The sequence below is a fragment of the Hyla sarda genome, chromosome 10 (genome assembly GCF_029499605.1).
Source record: "Hyla sarda isolate aHylSar1 chromosome 10, aHylSar1.hap1, whole genome shotgun sequence".
NCBI classification, from domain to species: domain Eukaryota; kingdom Metazoa; phylum Chordata; class Amphibia; order Anura; family Hylidae; genus Hyla; species Hyla sarda.
This window is the reverse complement of record NC_079198.1, coordinates 118,174,037-118,193,357: the sequence shown is the minus strand read 5'-3', so window position 1 is coordinate 118,193,357 and position 19,321 is coordinate 118,174,037. Positions and strand designations below refer to the sequence as shown.

General features: G+C 45.8%; 1 protein-coding gene across 4 annotated transcripts in view; it reads left to right on the top strand.

Moving 5' to 3' along the window:
* The window catches only part of KAZN (kazrin, periplakin interacting protein), a 563,135-nt gene that overhangs the window by 258,649 nt on the left and 285,165 nt on the right, over nt 1–19,321 (top strand). The gene's annotated exons all lie outside the window — the stretch shown is intronic.

Sequence of the window (19,321 nt, the reverse complement as noted above, 5' to 3'; positions counted from 1 at the left end):
AAGTGCACTACAGGCGAACTACAATGCTCAGAAGAGAAGGAGTCATATTTGGCTTTTTGAGACCAAATTTTGCTCGGGGGGCCTGTCGCATTTAAGAAGCCCCTATGGTGACAGGACAGCAAAAAAACACATGGCATACCATTTTGTAAACTAGACCCCTCGGTGAAAGTAACAAGGGGTTAAGTGAACCTTTATACCCCACAGGTGTTTCACGACTTTTGCATATGTAAAAAAAAAAAAAAATTGCCTAAAATGTGTGTTTTCCCAAAAATTTTACATTTTTAAAAAGGGTAAAAGCAGAAAATACCCCCCAAAATTTGTAACACAATTTCTCCCGAGTACGGCGATACCCCATATGTGACCCTAAACTGTTGCCTTGAAATACGACAGGGCTCCAAAGTGAGAGCGCCATGCGCATTTGAGGCCTAAATTAGGGATTGCATAGGGGTGGACATAGGGGTATTCTACGCCAGTGATTCCCAAACAGGGTGCCTCCAGCTGTTGTAAAACTCCCAGCATGCTTGGACAGTCAACGGCTGTCCGGCAATACTGGGAGTAGTTGTTTTGCAACAGCTGGAGGCTCCATTTTGGAAACAGTGGCGTACCAGACGTTTGTCATTTTTATTGGGGAGGGGAGGGGGGTATGTGTATATGTAGTGTTTTTTACTTTTTATTTTATTTTGTGTTAGTGTAGTGTAGTGTTTTTAGGGTACAGTCGCACGGGCGGGGGTTCACAGTAGTTTCTCGGTGGCAGTTTGAGCTGCGGCAGAAAATTTGCCGCAGCTTAAACTTGCAGCCGGATACTTACTGTAAACCTCCGCCCATGTGAGTGTACCCTGTACATTCACATTGGGGGGGGGGGGGGGCATCCAGCTGTTGCAAAACTACAACTCCCAGCATGCACTGACAGACTGTACATGCTGAGAGTTTTAGTTTTGCAACAGCTGTAGGCACACTGGTTATGTATCACTGAGTTTGTGACCTAACTCAGTGTTTCACAACCAGTGTACCTCCAGCTGTTGCAAAACTACAACTCCCAGCATATACGGTGCATGCTGGGAGTTGTAGTTTGCAACAGCTGGAGGTACACCGGTCGTGAAACACTGAGTTAGGTAAAAAAAAATCTGAGTTTCACAACCAGTGTGCCTTCAGCTGTTGCAAAACTACAACTCTCAGCAGTCACCGACAGCCAATGGGCATGCTGGGAGTTGTAGTTATGCAACCAGCAGATGCACCACTACAACTCCCAGCATGCACTTTAGCTGTTTGTGCAAGCTGGGAGTTGTAGTTATACAACAGCTGAAGGTACACTTTTCCATAGAAAAAATGTGCCTCCAGCTGTTGCAAAACTATAAGTCCCAGCATGCCCATAAGGGTATGCTGGGAGTTGTGGTGGTCTGCCTCCTGCTGTTGCATAACTACAGCTCCCAGCATGCCCTTTTTGCATGCTGGGAGTTGTTGCTAAGCAACAGCAGGAGGCTGTCACTCACCTCCTGCTGCTGCTCCGCTGCAGGTCAGTCCCTTGCCGCGGCCGTCGCTCCTGGGGCCCCGATTCCAACAGGGATGCCGGGGATCGGGGTCCCCAGCTGCCGGGGTCTTTTTCACGCACCCGCTCACGTCCTCCGGAAGAGGGGCGGAGCGGGTTGCGGGAGTGACACCCGCAGCAGGTGCCCTGATTGGTCGGCCGATAATCCGGCCGAGGAATCAGGGCGATTGTGAGGTGGCACCAGTGCCACCTCACCCCTACAGCCAGCAATTCCGGGTCACCGGGTCACTGGAGACCCGATTAACCCGAAATTGCCGCAGATCGCTGGACTGAATTGTCCAGCGATCTGCGGCCATCGCTGACATGGGGGGCATAATGACCCCCCTGGGCGATATGCCGGGATGCCTGCTGAATGATTTCAGCAGGCATCGGGCACCGGCTCCCCTCCGGCTAGCGGTGGGGACCGGAATTCCCACGGGCGTATGGATATGCCCTGCGTCCTGAAGAGGCTACTGAACCTAAAACCAAACCCTAAATTCAGTGGAACAGCGTAAAGCAAGCTTCAGAGCTTATTTCCCTACAAGGTCCCAACCAACTGTGAGGAACCTAAAGTCCGGTCCTCTGTAAAGACTGTTACTCCTGTTAACCTGCATGAGAAGTTGTAGTAAAGTTATTTTCAGTTTACTAAACCTCCGGTTGTGGACAATCCTTTATTCCTCCCTATCGTCCCTCATATATATAGAGGAAGAACCCGCACCCTGGCGTCACGACAGTTAAGGGTTAATCCAACACCCTTTCATCACTGCACAGCTACACCCTTGCTACCCTACATCCCCACAAGCTCACCACAGATAGATAGATATATAGATAGATATGAGATAGATAGATAGATATGAGATAGATAGATAGATAGATATGCGATGATAGATAGATAGATAGATAGATAAATAGATTTGAGATAGATAGATATGCGATAGATAGATATGAGATAGATATATGGATCAATAGATAGATATGAGATAGATAGATAGATATGAGATAGATATATAGATATGAGATGGATAGATATGCGATAGATAGATAGATAAATAGATATGAGATAGATATATGGATAAATAGATAGATATGATATAGATAGATAGATAGATAGATTGATATGAGATAGATATATAGATAGATAGATATGAGATAGATAGATAGATAGATATGAGATAGATATATAGATAAATAGATAGATATGAGATAGATGTCACAGCGAGCGCTCCAGTCATTACCTCCGGATCGGAGCGCCCGCTGCCTCAGCCCTCAGTCCCGGGGTCCCGGCGTCTCTCGGTCAGACGCACTAACCGGGAGCGCGGGTTCCACAGCTTCAGGGACACAGCTGGCGTGGCGGCTGGGTCCCGCTCACACGCCACGTCCCTGCCCGGCTCACCTGATCCTCGGCGCACGGCCCCCTGCACTCCTGCATCCTGGCGCGCGGCCCCGCTCTCTAGGGTGCGCGTGCGCCGGCTTCAGTCAATTTAAAGGGCCAGCGCACCGGTAATTGGTGCACTGGTTCCTCACCTCCTACTGTGTCCTTCATATATAAGCTGCCTCCCCCTTCCTGCCTTGCCGGACCTTTGTGCCTTGTGCCTCTGAGAAAGCGTTCCCTACTGTGTTTGCCTTGCCAGTTGCCGATCCCGTTGCTACCGTCTCCTCGCCTGTGAACCTTTGCCGCCTGCCCTGACCTCTGCTACGTCCGACTACGCTCTTGCCTTCTCCCTTTATACCACGCTATATCAGCATCCAGTGAGGTCGAGTTGTTACTGGGGGACACGACCTGGTAGTTACCGCCGCAGCAAATCCATCCCGCTTTGCAGCGGGGTCTGGTGAAGACCAGTAACTGCTTAGAACCGGTCCTCCAGTACAACCCGTGTCATCCCCTCTCTGGTCCAGAGGATCCACTACCTGTCCTGCCGGTTCGTGACAATAGATAGATAGGAGATAGATATATAGATAGACTTATTTACTATTAGCAATTGTAACCATAGATGCATCTAGCAGTGCAATATACTGAATACCATAATGCCGTTCTGTACACTATAACAATCCATATTATATGACCACAACACTTCCCTGTCTATTATAAAGAATATTCTACAGTAAATTCTAGTGTCACTTCAGCACATTCCAGCCGGCTGACAATGATGCAGCACTTTGTGATATTCTGCGGTAACATGACGGAATGTGCTGCAGGCCTATAATTCAGTGGGGGTGTATGGAGATAAGCTGTGTGTTATGTAAGAATAGGTATTAACATGATTCCTGAGCACACGGCCTCTGACCTGTACATTGCTCCAGCCCCTGGATAGCTGCCAGGCCCCGTCCAACGCCATGACCGTCATGTCTACCTTTGTTGGCTATTAGAGATGAGCGAACTTACAGTAAATTCGATTCGTCACGAACTTCTCGGCTCGGCAGTTGATGACTTTTCCTGCATAAATTACTTCAGCTTTCCGGTGCTCCGGTGGGCTGGAAAAGGTGGATACAGTCCTAGGAGACTCTTTCCTAGGAATGTATCCACCTTTTCCAGCCCACCGGAGCACCGGAAAGCTGAACTAATTTATCCAGGATAAGTCATCAACTGCCGAGCCGAGAAGTTTGTGACGAATCGAATTTACTGTAAGTTCGCTCATCTCTATTGGCTATCCAAAATAAAGTAACATTTCTGTCAATTTAGAATCTAAATTTTAGACCTTCATCAGACTGGATTGCTGCGGAGAAAAGGGCAAGTCAAAGAAGTAAAACAGTCTGATACCGGGCATGGTGATGCTTGGTATGGCGACTTGCGTCCACCACGCGACTTAGGTCGCCATACCAAACATCATCATGCCCGGTATCAGACTGTTTTACTTCTTTGACTTGCCCATTTCTCCGCAGCAATCCGGTCTAATGAAGGTCTAAATCAGTGGTCTTCAATCTGCGGACCTCCAGATGTTGCAAAACTACAACGCCCAGCATGCACAGACAGCCATTGGCTGTCCGTGCATGCTGGGAGTTGTAGTTTTGCAACATCTGGAGGTTCGTAGGTTGAAGACCACTGGTCTAAATTGACAGAAATGTTACTTTATTTTACATAGCCAATAAATATCTTACACTTTCTCACTGCAAAGTGGAGTGCCACATTATTCTTTCATATGCTTAACCCCTTAAGGACTCAGCCCATTTTGGCCTTAAGGACTCAGACAATTTAATTTTTACGTTTTCATTTTTTCCTCCTCGCCTTCTAAAAATCATAACTCTTTTATATTTTCATCCACAGACTAGTATGAGGGCTTGTTTTTTGCGCGACCAGTTGTCCTTTGTAATGACATCACTCATTATATCATAAAATGTATGGCGCAACCAAAAAACACTATTTTTGTGGGGAAATTAAAACGAAAAACGCAATTTTGCTAATTTTGGAAGGTTTTGTTTTCACGCCGTACAATTTCTGGTAAAAATGACATGTGTTCTTTATTCTGAGGGTCAATACGATTAAAATGATACCCATTATTACATACTTTTATATTCTTGTTGCGCTTAAAAAAAATCACAAACTTTTTAACCAAATTAGTACGTTTATAATCCCTTTATTTTGATGACCTATAACTTTTTTATTTTTCCGTATAAGCGGCGGTATGGGGGCTCATTTTTTGCGCCATGATCTGTACTTTTTTTTGATACCACATTTGTATATAAAAAACTTTTAATACATTTTTTATAATTTTTTTTTAAATAAAATGTATTAAAAAAGTAGGAATTTTGGACTTTTTTAATTTTTTTTCGTTCACGCCGTTCACCGTACGGGATCATTAACATTTTATTTTAATAGTTCGGACATTTACGCACGCGGGGATACCAAATATGTCTATAAAAAATGTTTTTTACGCTTTTTGGGGGTAAAATAGGAAAAAACGGACGTTTTACTTTTTTATTGGGGGAGGGGATTTTTCACTTTTTTTTTACTTTTACTTTTACATTTTTTTACATTTTTTTTTACACTTGAATAGTCCCCATAGGGGACTATTCATAGCAATACCATGATTGCTAATACTGATCTGTTCTATGTATAGGACATAGAACAGATCAGTATTATCGGTCATCTCCTGCTCTGGTCTGCTCGATCACAGACCAGAGCAGGAGACGCCGGGAGCCGCACGGAGGAAGGTGAGGGGACCTCCGTGCGGCGTTATGAATGATCGGATCCCCGCAGCAGCGCTGCGGGCGATCCGATCGTTCATTTTAATCGCGAACTCCCGCAGATGCCGGGATCTGTATTGATCCCGGCACCTGAGGGGTTAATGGCGGACGCCCGCGAGATCGCGGGCGTCGGCCATTGCCGGCGGGTCCCTGGCTGCGATCAGCAGCCGGGATCAGCCGCGCATGACACGGGCATCGCTCCGATGCCCGCGGTTATGCTTAGGACGTAAATGTACGTCCTGGTGCGTTAAGTACCACCTCACCAGGACGTACATTTACGTCCTGCGTCCTTAAGGGGTTAAAGGGGTATTCCAGGAAAAAACTTTTTTTATATATATATCAACTGGCTCCAGAAAGTTAAACAGATTTGTAAATTACTTCTATTAAAAAAATCTTAATCCTTTCAGTACTTATGAGCTGCTGAAGTTGAATTGTTCTTTTCTGTCTAAGTGCTCTCTGATGACACCTGTCTCGGGAGCTGTCCAGAGTAGAAGCAAATTCCCATAGGAACTGCACAGAGCAGAAGAGGTTTGCTATGGGAATTTGCTTCTACGCTGGACAGCTCCCGAGACACGTGTCATCAGAGAGCACTTAGACAGAAAAGAACAACTTAACTTCAGCAGCTGATAATTATTGGAAGAATTAATATTTTTTTATAGAAATAATTTACAAATCTTTTTGGAGCCAGTTGATCTAAAAAAAAAAAAAAAAAAAAAAAAAAAAGGATTTTCCTGGAATACCCCTTTAATACAGATTGGGACCCTACCTGTGCACCCATATTACTACAAAGTGTGCCATTCTCATCCTATTGTGTACCGTATTTATCGGGGTATACCACGCACCGGCCTATAAAACGCACCCTCATTTTACCAAGGATATTTGGGTAAAAAAAGTTTTTTACCCAAATATCCATGGTAAAATGAGGGTGCGTGTGTGCGCGTGTATACCCCGATATACCCCCAGGAAAGGCAGGGGAAGAGAGGCCGTCGCTGCCCGCTTCTCTCCCCCTGCCTTTCCTGGGGTCTAGAGCGCTGCTGCCGGCCCTTCTCTCCCCCTGGCTATCGGCGCCGCTGCCCGTTCTGTCCCCCTGACTATCGGTGCCGGCGCCCCATTGCCGGCGCCGATAGCCAGGGGGAGAGAAGCGGCGCCGACAGCCAGGGGGAGAGAAGGGGCAGCGGCACCCATTGCCGGCGCCGCTGCCCCCTTGCCTCCCCCCATCCCCGGTGGCATAAATACCTGGGTCGGGTCCGCGCTGCTGCAGGCCTCCGGCGTGCGTCCCCTGCGTCGTTGCTATGCGCTGAACGGCGCGGCGCATGACGTCAGTGCGCCGCGCCGTGCATAGCAACAACGCAGGGGACGCACGCCGGAGGCCTGCAGCAGCGCGGACCCGACCCAGGTAATTATGCCACCGGGGATGGGGGGAGGCAACGGGGCAGCGGCGCCGGCAATGGGTGCCGCTGCCCCTTCTCTCTCCCTGGCTGTCGGCGCCGCTTCTCTCCCCCTGGCTATCGGCGCCGGCAATGGGGCGCCGGCACCGATAGTCAGGGGGACAGAACGGGCAGTGGCGCCGATAGCCAGGGGGTGAGAAGGGCCGACAGCAGCGCTCTAGACCCCAGGAAAGGCAGGGGGAGAGGAACGGGCAGCGACGGCCTCTCTCCCCCTGCCTTTCCTGGGGGTGTATCGGCGTATAACACGCACACAGACTTTAGGCTAAAAATTTTAGCCTAAAAAGTGCGTGTTATACGCCGATAAATACGGTAATTAATTGTTAAAGGGGTATTCCAGGAAAAAAAACTTTTTTTTTTTTTTTTTAGATCAACTGGTTCCAGAAAGTTAAACAGATTTGTAAATTACTTCTATTAAAAAATCTTAATCCTTCCAATAATTATCAGCTGCTGAAGTTGAGTTGTTCTTTTCTGTCTAAGTGCTCTCTGATGACACCTGTCTCGGGAGCTGTCCAGCGTAGAAGCAAATCCCCATAGCAAACCTCTTCTACTCTGTGCAGTTCCTATGGGAATTTGTTTCTACTCTGGACAGCTCCCGAGACACGTGTCATCAGAGAGCACTTAGGGCTCGTTCACACGGAGTAATTCAAGACGAATTTCCTCGGGTAATTCCTCTTGAATTCTCCGCTCCAAATTAATGCACATCTCCTCTGCCCATTGACTTTAATGTTTTTTTCCGCTGTCCAGTTCACACTGCGGAAATTCTGCTAGCGGCATTCCGACGCTGAATTCCGTTCCGCTTGAAGAATCAGCATGTTCATTCTTCAAGCGGAATCTGCTAGCAGAAATCAATAGAAGTCAATGGTAAAAAAAAATTCCGCCTGACATCGTTTTCGTGCGGAATTTGCGCAAAGTTTGTGCGGAATTCGCATGGAAATGGCTGAAAAACCCTTCGCTTCTTTCTCCCCCATTTCCGCGTGCAATTCTGCGCAAATTCCACGCAAATTTTGCACGAAAATAAAATTATTTTTTCCGCCGGTAAATTTATCGGCGTGAATTACTCTTGATTTACTCAGTGTGAACATAGCCTTAGACACAGGCAGGGACAAAGTCCAGGAAGTGAGGGTGGGGCTATCACTTCTCTGTGCTCACTCCTGTCCTATCAGACTGCAGCATGGAAACAGAGGGGAGGGGGTTACAGAGCAGCCTGCAGTGATTGGATGAAGAGAGCCAGCACAGCACAGCAGACTCAGGGAGGAAGTGAATGCATGGTGAGTGAGGGCGGATGTCTGAGTTAGCATCAGAACAGAGGGATTTAAGGGCCAATTACAGAAGCTTTTCTTCCAAAAAAAATGTATAGAATGATGAAGTCGGGTCTTGTCAGTCCCAAAACACATTATGTTTCAGAGAATCATTTTTGGGGCCCTTATATGTTGGTTCTAACTCTTGCTTTTTTTATTTGGAATCCGCTAAGGTGGGAGAGACACTCTCTGTCCTGTGTTATTTCTTTTAATATATATATATATATATATATATATATATTTTTTTTTTTTTTTTTTTAACCAAGCAAGCGGTGAATGAATGTAACAATAACATTCTGTGGTGTATTTTTAGGCAACTCTGCTCCATATTGCATTGTTATATCTTAATAAGTCCTTGCACTTGGGGAAGATGGCAGCTTCCTAGTCGGCCTAATTCGGCTGCCAAGAACCCTTAATAGATTTTCCATGAGACTTTGGCAGGAATTATCCCAAGGGAATACTATGAAAAGCCGCACAAAGCAGGTGCCCGAGTACATGAGGCTGCACAATACAAAGTGTGTCATCCAAACTGGATACAGTGATCCCTCAACTTACAATGGCCTCAACATACAATAGTTTCAACATACAATGGTCTGTTCTGGACCATTGTAACTTGAAACCAGACTCAACATACAAAGTACAGACAGTCCAGATCTGCGAAACCTGTCACAACTGGAGGAACTGACCAATCAGAATGGGCATTTTACTGGTAAATCACCTGTATTACTGAAGTGCAAGCACTGACTGGTGTCTGGCAGCGCCCCCTACAGTACAGGGAGGTATTACATGTTCTGTACTCTATACCTGTATTACTGAAGTGTATGCACTGACTGGTGTCTGGTAGCGCCCCCTACAGTACAGGGAGGTATTACATGTTCTGTACTCTTTACCTGTATTACTGAAGTGTATGCACTGACTGGTGTCTGGTAGCGCCCCCTACAGTACAGGGAGGTATTACATGTTCTGTACTCTTTACCTGTATTACTGAAGTGTATGCACTGACTGGTGTCTGGTAGCGCCCCCTACAGTACAGGGAGGAACTACAAGTTCTGTACTACTCCTTACCTGTGCCAGGGTTAGCTGCTCCTTTGGACACCAAATAAGGGTGGCTCCATTTGGGACACTGTGTGTTCTGTATAGGACCCTGAAGAAGCTCCTGTCCTCTACATAAACCATTGTTTCCCAACCAGGGTGCCTCCAGCTGTTGCAAAACTACAACTCCCAGCATGCCCGGACAGCCAACGGCTGTCCGGGCATGCTGGGAGTTGTAGTTTTGCAATAGCTGGAGGCACCCTGGTTGGGAAACACTGACATAGACAGTGATTACAGCTCCCAGCAGATCTTTCTTACTTTTATATGTAAGGATTTGCTTTATCTATATTAGTTATCTACTTATTTTTTTTAATCCTCACTTTTTCCTATTTTTGGATGACATTTTGGTGGCTTCAGAACCAATTCCCAGATTTCCATAGAGTTCTGGTCTCAACATAAAATGGTCTCAACATACAATGGTCATCCTGGAACCAATTAATATTGTAACTTGAGGGACCACTGTATTACAGAGGATATTGACCCGCCATTTTTCTGCTCTAATAGGCTTCTCTAAATGGAAGAAACAATGACCTACGTACAAGTAATCCAGAAGTCAGATTACTGTGCCCAGATTATGCCACATCGGCCGAACTTGTAGAATGGGAAGAGGTAGTAGTGTCCACTGATCCTCGTATTACCTGGACAGCCATTTACCATATAGGCCACTGCCTATCCCATCAGAAGATGACTCTCAAGCCATTGAGAGGGGGGGGGGCTGGTATATTTGCTTACACTGTGGGACTGGGGGGGGACCACTGTGGCCACTGCTGGAGTGCTCTGTGTTGGGGGGGGGGGTTGGGTGCTTGCAGTGTGAGCGGTGGGCGGGCCAGTGACTGCGCATCCAAGGGGGTGCGTTCAGCGGTCGGGCTTGCCACCCCTATGAAAAGTGAAGAACCGGCCCTGCACGTGTGATTGGTAAACAGTGGGTCAGCAGAGGGTGGGACAGGGCCTTGATGCGCAGAGGCTACGGCAGTGCGGCCTAGCGTCTGTCCGACCCCACCCACAGCAGCCTTATGACCGCCAGCGCTAGCGAATCGGTCGACAACGAATCCCGTTATCAAATTTTATCGATTTTATCGAATAATCATTGCAGCCCTACCAGTATGACCACAGTGCTCTCTGCTGCCACCTCTGTCCAGAGCAAGAGAAGTTTGCTATTGGCATTTGCTTCTACTCTGGACAGTTCCTGACACGGACAGAGGTGTCAGCAGAGAGCACTGTGGTCAGACTGGAAAGAACAACACAACTTCCTCTGGAGCATACAGCAGCTGATAAGTACTGGAAGAATTAAGATTTTTATATAGAAGTCATTTACAAATCTGTATAACTTTCTGGCACCTGTTGACTTGAAAACAAGCTTTCTTCACCGGAGTACCCCTTTAAATTCATATAAGTATGAGATTGAGACACAGATGCCTGTAGTGAAGTAGATTCTGTCTGACATGTGCCACTTGTAATAGCATTTTCTTATTATTCCTAATCTGGAACGCGACTGAAGTATTCGGAATCAGATTAGAAAGGAGAAAATCTTTAAAACGTCTCTTCTCCATTGATTCTGCGAGATCTGAACCGCCCTACGATCTTTGAGCGCGGAGAATCCATGTTACCAGATTAGACGTGAAATTGTGAGCTAGCGCTGAAGAGGAGAGCTGCCCCGCGGAGAGAGACAGCTGGGACACGAATATACTAGGGGGAAATTTATTAACGGGCGGACACCGGCATCGTATTCATTTTGCGCATTGACATGCCCCAAAATTTTGCTAAATTTTCATGTTGTCTGCGCTGGGATGTGAGTAAATTTTCACCCTTTTTTTTGCACTATCCAGCGGCTTCCTGTCATTTGCGCAAAATTATAACGCGGCGTTCACATTGTAATAAATTTTGCACGCCATCTTGGAAATTGGCGCACAGTCCTTACGTAGCAGGTTTTGTTTCGCACAGAATTCGGCACTAATGATACATCCCTTGTGTTTTAATATATTGAACATTTCAACTAGAGATGAGCAAACTTACAGTAAATTCGATTCGTCACAAACTTCTCGGCTGGGCAGTTGATGACTTTTCCTGCATAAATTAGTTCAGCTTTCCGGTGCTCCGGTGGGCTGGAAAAGGTGGATACAGTCCTAGGAAAGAGTCTCCTAGGACTGTATCCACCTTTTCCAGCCCACGGGAGCACCTGAAGGCTGAACTAATTTATGGTGGAAAAGTCATCAACTGCCGAGCCGAGAAGTTCGTGACGAATCAAATTTACTGTAAGTTCGCTCATCTCTAATTTCAACATCTCTGCTTGTTGTCAGTAAATGGGATATTGGGGGAGATTTCTCAAAACCTGTGCAAAGGAAAAGTTGCCCAGTTGCCCATAGCAACCAATCAGATCGCTTCTTTCATTTTGCAGAGGCATTGTTAAAAATGAAAGAAGCGATCTGATTGGTTGCTATGGGCAATCTTCTTGTTTACATCTGAGAGCAGTATTTCCCAATCAGGGGGCCTCCAGCTGTTACTAAACTACAACACCCAACATGTCCGGACAGCCGAAGGCTGTCCGGACATGCTGGGAGTTGTAGTTTAGCAACAGCTGGAGGCATTATGGTTGGAAAATACCATCCTGTAAGCTGCACAAATGAGTCTCTTGTCAAGATAGTTCACAACAATGGCGCAGATTTACTATTACCACCCCGACAGTTTAGCGATGGCTTTCGCAACAGAATCTTGGGGCACAAAAAACTTTTGTGCGCCAAACTTTTAGCACATTGCAACACTATGCAAGAAGAAACCCAAACTACCCCACAAATTCCATTTTTTGTTACCCAATAAAGTGGGCGCGTTCATAGTGTTTTCCAACAGATTTATTATTGAAACCTATTAAAATGCTGAAGGTTTTTGTTTTTTTTTTTAACAAATTTTAAGCTCTGGTCAGAAAAATCCAACAGAATTGCGTAGCTAGGAATAATTTCTGTATTTTTTTTTTTTTTTTTGTAGTATAGTTGTGGTGTCGGGGTGAGTTGTGAGGTGTAGGGGCAGATGGTATTAACCCCCTTTGTGTTCGTGATGCCAGGGCGTGGTTTGCTTATGTAACCACCCGAAAGTAGCACCGCTAGTCCTGGGTTAGGCAGGGCAAATAATAGTCCAAGGCCAACGGTAGCTGTTACTGAGGTAGACAGATGGTACAGTCTTTACAGCTAGGCCAGAATCCCAGAGAGGTGACCAGTAACACAGGGGACCTCGCAGCTTGCTGGGACTTGCAGTGACTTGAACAGACTTTAACACAGCCACGCTGACTATAATAGACTTGACTGAGGATAGTGACAGCAGACAGAGATGACTTGTAGAGATGGGTGAACTTACAGTAAATTCGATTCGTCACGAACTTCTCGGCTCGGCAGTTGATGACCTTTCCTGCATAAATTAGTTCAGCTTTCAGGTGCTCCCGTGTGCTGGAAAAGGAGGATACAGTCCTAGGAGACTCTTTCCTAGGACTGTATCCACCTTTTCCAGCCCACCGGAGAACCGGAAAGCTGAACTCATTTATGCAGGAAAAGTCAGCAACCGCCGAGCTGAGAAGTTCGTGACGAATCGAATTTACTGTAAGTTCGCTCATCTCTAATGACTTGACTTACTGACTTGTGGCTGTAATTTAGGCTTGGGGCCTCCAGATGTGCTGGACACTGGCTCTGAGACATCTGGACCGGACGTGACAGTAGCAAAAGAGACAGATTGCAGCTCCTCCCTTCCTTATAAAGGGGGCTGTGCAAGGATCCCATAGGCTAGCTGCGGGTCATCTGGTCACCTGGTGCTCTCTGGGTAACAAAACATGCGACTTTAACATATGACAATCATTATCATGTGACTAATAACCATGTGACCATATCAAAGGTCCTTTACACTTTATGTACAACCTATACACGTTATGGGGGAACACTGCATGTGAGCCCTAGGGACTCAACCTGACAGGACTATAGGATGATATCCCGTACTGGGACATCACATATTTTTCCATTATTGGTTTGTTTAAGAGGACACAGCGATTTTAAAAATGTTATGTTTTAATTTTTTTCCTCCTCGCCTTCTAATAGCCATAAGTCTCTCAATGTATCATCTACAGACCAATAAGAGGCTTGTTTTTTGCGTGACCAATTGTACTTTGTAATGACATCACTCATTTTACCCCAAAATCCATGGCAAGACAAAAATAAACATTTTTGTGGGGCAAAATAAAAAAAAAGAAATAAACTACAATTTAAACAGCTTTTTTCTCTATTTTTGCTGTACAAAATGTCGCACAATTGCTTTAGAAACGTTTCCATGATTTTTACCCATTTAGAGCACTTTGTGCAGTGGACACTGATTTACTAAGTGCGAAAGTCATAAAATTGTCGCAAAATTGTGACAAAATTGTCGCACAATCCCAGAAATAGACACTTGCTCAGGTCAATTCAGCCCTGCCCTACATTTTCTGTGTGACTTTTGAGTCAGGGTATATGCGACTTTTCACACAAAAAGTCGAACGTCCGCACAAAATCTGCAACTTTTTTAGAAGTTGCAACAGTGAAATTCATCAAAGTCTGTGCGCCGTTTGATCAAGTTGGCACAAGTCCGCAACTATCGCCGCAACTTTTGTGCTCTAAAACAGTTAAGAATTCATACCACTCTTTGTAAATGCCTCCAGTTTGTTTTACAGTTAAAATGTACCGTATTTTTCGCCGTATAAGACGCACTTTTTCTTCCCCAAAACTGGGGGGAAAAAGTCGGTGCGTCTTATACGGCGAATACACCCCTATCGCGGCGGTCCCTGCGGCCATCAACGGCCGGGACCCGCGGCTAATACAGGACATCACCGATCGCAGTGATGCCCTGTATTAACCCTTCAGACGCGGGGATCAAAGCTGACCGCCGCGTCTGAAGGGAAAGTGACACTAACCCGGCGTTTTCACCACGGCGGTCCCGAACAGCCCGACTGAATAGCCGGGTTAGTGCTTACAGGACACCGGGAAGGACCTTACCTGCCTCCTCGGTGTCTTCTCCGTTCAGGGATCCCCTGTATGGCCGGCGCTCTCATTCCTCGTCATCACGTCGTCGCGTACGTGCGTTGGCGTGCGTAACGACGTGATGGCGGCGACGGAGAGCGAGGATACCCGGCCGGCAGCAGAGACGTTCCGGAGCGACGGGGACACGGCGACAGCGATGGAGCGACATCCAGGGCAGCGGTGACGGGTCCGGAGCGGCGGGGACACGTGAGTATTACCTCCTATGCAGTGGTCTTCAATCTGCGGACCTCCAGATGTTGCAAAACTACAACTCCCAGCATGCGCTGTCCGGGCATGCTGGGAGTTGTAGTTTTGCAACATCTGGAGGTCTGCAGGTTGAAGACCACTATTGGGTTCAAAATCTTTATTTTTTTTAGATTTTGCCCCTAAAAATTGGGTGCGTCTTATACGCCGGTGCGTCCTATAGGGCGAAAAATACGGTAGGTCCATGCGATTACAATGATGCCCAATTTATATAGGTTTTGGTTTCTTTTACTACTTTTAAAACATGAGGGAGATTTATCAAAGTCTGTGCAGAGGAAAAGTTGACCAGTTGCTTATAGCAACCAATCAGATTGTTTCTTTTGCTTTTAACCCCTTAAGGACAATGGACATATATTGATGTCCATTGCCCGCTCCTGTTTTATGTCACCATACCTGATAGGTCCTGGTTGCTATCAGCAACCAGGACCTGTGGCTAATGCCGGACACCGCCGATCAGGCTGATGTCCGGTATTAACCCTTTAGACGCCACGATCAAAGTTGATCGCAGCACGGGAGAAAAGTAATCCCGGCTAGCTCAGTTAGCTGTTTGGGACCGCTGGCCCGACTCGATCTCATTCACTTTGAATGAGCCGACCGGAGTCATATAGTGACTCCAGTCGGCTCATTTTTGCCCCGTATCCGGTTTTCTGACCGGACCTAAAACCGTGGTAAAGAAATGGCTACTACTCAATAGCAGCTAAGTTGTAGTTTAACTGGAGGCTCCCTGGTTAGGAAACACATGTTTAAAGTATATATGGTATGAATACTTACCCACAAGCATATATGGCACATTTAAAATTGGTTGTCGGAGAGATCATTGATCATTACACGGTGTTCCAGTACAGGAGTTGCACCCCTGTACCCTAGCTGCCCTGTCCGGCCGACTAGCTGCCCTGTCCAGAGGAGGCCTAAAGTCTACCACGTAGCCACGGATCCACAAGTCCGCTACCCCCCAGGTCTGAGTCAAAGCCTGGTAAGCTACAAAAGGGGTGAAGTCAGTCATAGTCAAGTCAGTCCAAGTCAAATATATTAAGTCAGCGTGGCTCTGCATCAAATTGCCCAAGTCCACCATAAGTCCCAGCAAGCCCTGTGGTCTCTGAAGTCACTGGTCACCTCTGTGGGCCTAGCCAAGCTGTAAAGACTGTTACACCTGTCTGACTCAGTAAAGCTGCCGTTGTTCCGTAACTTGGCATCGGAGTCATTATTTGCCCCTGTGCCTAGCCCAGGATCCAGCAGTTTACCTTCGGGTGGTGAAGCGGTTAAACCACGCCCTGGCGTCACGAACACAAGGGTTTAATGCCATTTGCCCCTAGGGTAATTCCATCTGCCCTCATCACACCCTCACCCCAATTATAATAGCTTCTTATAGCTGTCTCCCCCGTGACATTATGTGTCGCTCTAATAGTGTCAGTAGGCAGCTGAAAGCCACATGTTGTGTCTTGCCCTGATAACACCATGAAAGAATCTCCAAACAGATACAGCAGATTACTATCATCTCCCCTGTCATTATACACCGTGCTGGCTTCAAAGTATATGTCAGTCATGTGAATCTCTATAGCCTGAATATATCCTACCCGGGGGTCATTTACTGTATACAACTCAGTGCAAGTCAAGTAAAGACTGGTGGTCACGTGTCTACGATATGATCGCACTAGACGGAGCTAAACCATAATGATGTCTGGTAGATACTGTATATAGATCGTACATGACCGTCAAACATGAGATGTCAATATGTCACATAAAGGTCCTTGTAAACAGATACACAAATAGAGGCGTACCTAGTGCCCCTTGCCCCCTGAGGTGCTGTATCACCCCCCACCCCCTCCTTACCATACAGTTAAATTGACTGACTCACAATCTATGTCTTTTCAGATCAGCGTCGTCCTCTTTCCTTTTCTTCTTCAACCAACTCAGGCCACCATGTCGACTTCTTTCAGCCAAAACGTAATCTCTTCAGTATCTGAAGGACAAACAATAGAATTAATGTCAGAATCCCCATTTTTACAATTTCTCCATTCATAGGCCCCAAACTGTAATAATGCCCCCCATGGTGTCCTGCACAGTAGAAGTGGTCAGGTTTTGGTTAGTTGGTCCCCCATTAACCCCTTAAGGACTCAGGGTTTTTCCGTTTTTGCACTTTCATTTTTTCCTCCTCGCCTTTTAAAAATCATAATCCTTAAAATTTTGCACCTACAGACTCAAATGATGGCATTTTTTTTTTTGCGCCATCAATTCTACTTTGTAATGACATCAGCCATTTTACATAAAAATCTACAGCGAAACAAAAAAAAAATTATTGTGCAAAAAAATTGAAAAAACAAACAAACAAACAATTTGTCACTTTTGGGGGCTTCCATTTCTTCCATATTTTCTGTAAAAATGACACCTTCTCTTTATTCTGTAGGTCCATACAATGAAAATGATACCCAAATTATATAGGTTTGATTTTGTCGCACTTCTGGAAAAAATCATAACTATATGCACAAAAATTTAAATGTTTAAAAATTTCCTCTTCTGACCCCCTATAACTTTTTTATTTTTCCACATATGGGGATGTATGAGGGCAAATTTTTTGTGCCGTGATCTGAAATTTTTATTGGCACCATTTTTGTTTTGATCAGACTTTTTGATCGCTTTTTATTCATTTTTTTATGGTATAAAACGTGACCAAAAAAATGCTAATTTGAACTTTGGATTTTTTTTTACGGGTACGCCATTGAGGTTTAATTAACAATAAATATTTATAGTTCAGACATTTATGCATGCGGCAATACCACATATGTTTATATTATAATTTTTTTCTTAGTTATTATTTTTTTTTATTAATGGGAAAAGGGGGGTGATTTAAACTTTTATTAGGGAAGGTGTTAAATCATCTTTACTAACTTTTTTTTAAAACTTTTTTTTGCAATGTTATATCCCCCATAGGGGACTTTAACATGCAGTACATTGATTGCAGGCACTGACCAATGCTAAGCCATTGCATTCCATTCGTCTGTGTTTTCGGCGGTCGAATGCTCAAGCCTGGATTTCAGGCTTGGAGCAATCAATCGGCGATCGGACACAGAGGAGGAAGGTAGGGACCCTCCTCATGTTTCCTCAGCTGATCAGGCCACCGCAGTTTCACCGTGTCAGTCCCGATCAACCCGACTGAGCTGCCGGGATTTATTCTTTTACATTTTAGATGCGGCAATCAACTTTGATCGCTGCGTCTAAGGGATTAATACCAGACAATACCGCGATCGGTGATGTCCGGTATTAGCCACGAGTCCCAGCTACCGCTAGCCACCCAGAGTGACCCGATATGACGCGGTGTCACCGTGTGACCCTGCGTTAGATCGCGGGAGCAGGAGCAGGTACAGGTATGCCCTGCATCCTTAAGAGGTGCCCCAAACTGTAATAATGCCCCCCACGGTGTCCTGCACAGTAGAAGTGGTCAGGTTTAGGTTAGTAGGTCCCCCATTAAGTAGGTATATCCCCCATAGGCAGGTATATGAGCAAATAGATCCTTAGGTAGGTAGGTAGGTAGCCTGGTAGCTAGCTAGGCATGTAGGTAAGAAGGTAGGTAGATATGTAGGTAGGTAGCTATGTAGGCAGGTAGATAAAAAAGAAAAAAGTAGGTAGGTAGATAAATAACTAAGTAGCTAGGTAGGTTTGGAGATGGTAGCACTCCTGGAAAGGTGTATGGGTGCCTCCAGCTGTTGGTCTTGGTAAGGGACCCAGAGAATATACTTGAAGAAAAGTCTGTGGCACTCCAAAATGGTGAAAAAAAGTGGTATTTATTCACTCCCACATACAGCTACATTTCGGCAACCTCACGCTGGCTACTTACACACATAGCCTGGTGGGTAGCTATGTGTGTAAGTAGCCAGGTAGGTAGCAATGCTGGTTAGGTATCAAGGTAGCCATTTATGTAGGTAGGTAACCAGGAGGTAGCTATGTAGGTAGGCAGCCAGGTAGGTAGCCGGGAAGGTAGCTATGTTGGTTAGGTAGCCAGGTAGGTAGTTATATTGATAGGTAGCCAGGTAGATAGCTATGTAGGTAGCCAGATAGGTAGTTATGTTTGTAGGTATACAGGTAGATAGCTATGTAGGTAGGTTGCTAGGTAGATAGCTATGTAGCGAGGTAACCAGGTAGGTTTTTATGTTGGTAGGTAGCCAGATAGATAGCTTTGTTGGTAAGTAGCCAGGTAGGTAGTTATGTTGGTAGATAGCCAGGTAGAGTGCTTTGTAGGTAGGTAGGTAGGCAGGTAGATAGCTATGTAGGTAGGTAGCCAGGTAGGTAGTTATGTTTGTAGGTAGCCAGATAGATAGTATATGTAGGTAGGTACCCAGGTAGGTAACTATGTTGGTAGGTGACCAGATAGGTAGTTATGTTGGTAGGTAGCAAGGTAGATGGGTGGCATGTATCATCGAAATTGGTAGTTTTGGCCCACACTTCTAAAGTGTGTGTTCTGCTTTACTCCATGATGTCGGGCACTGTATAATG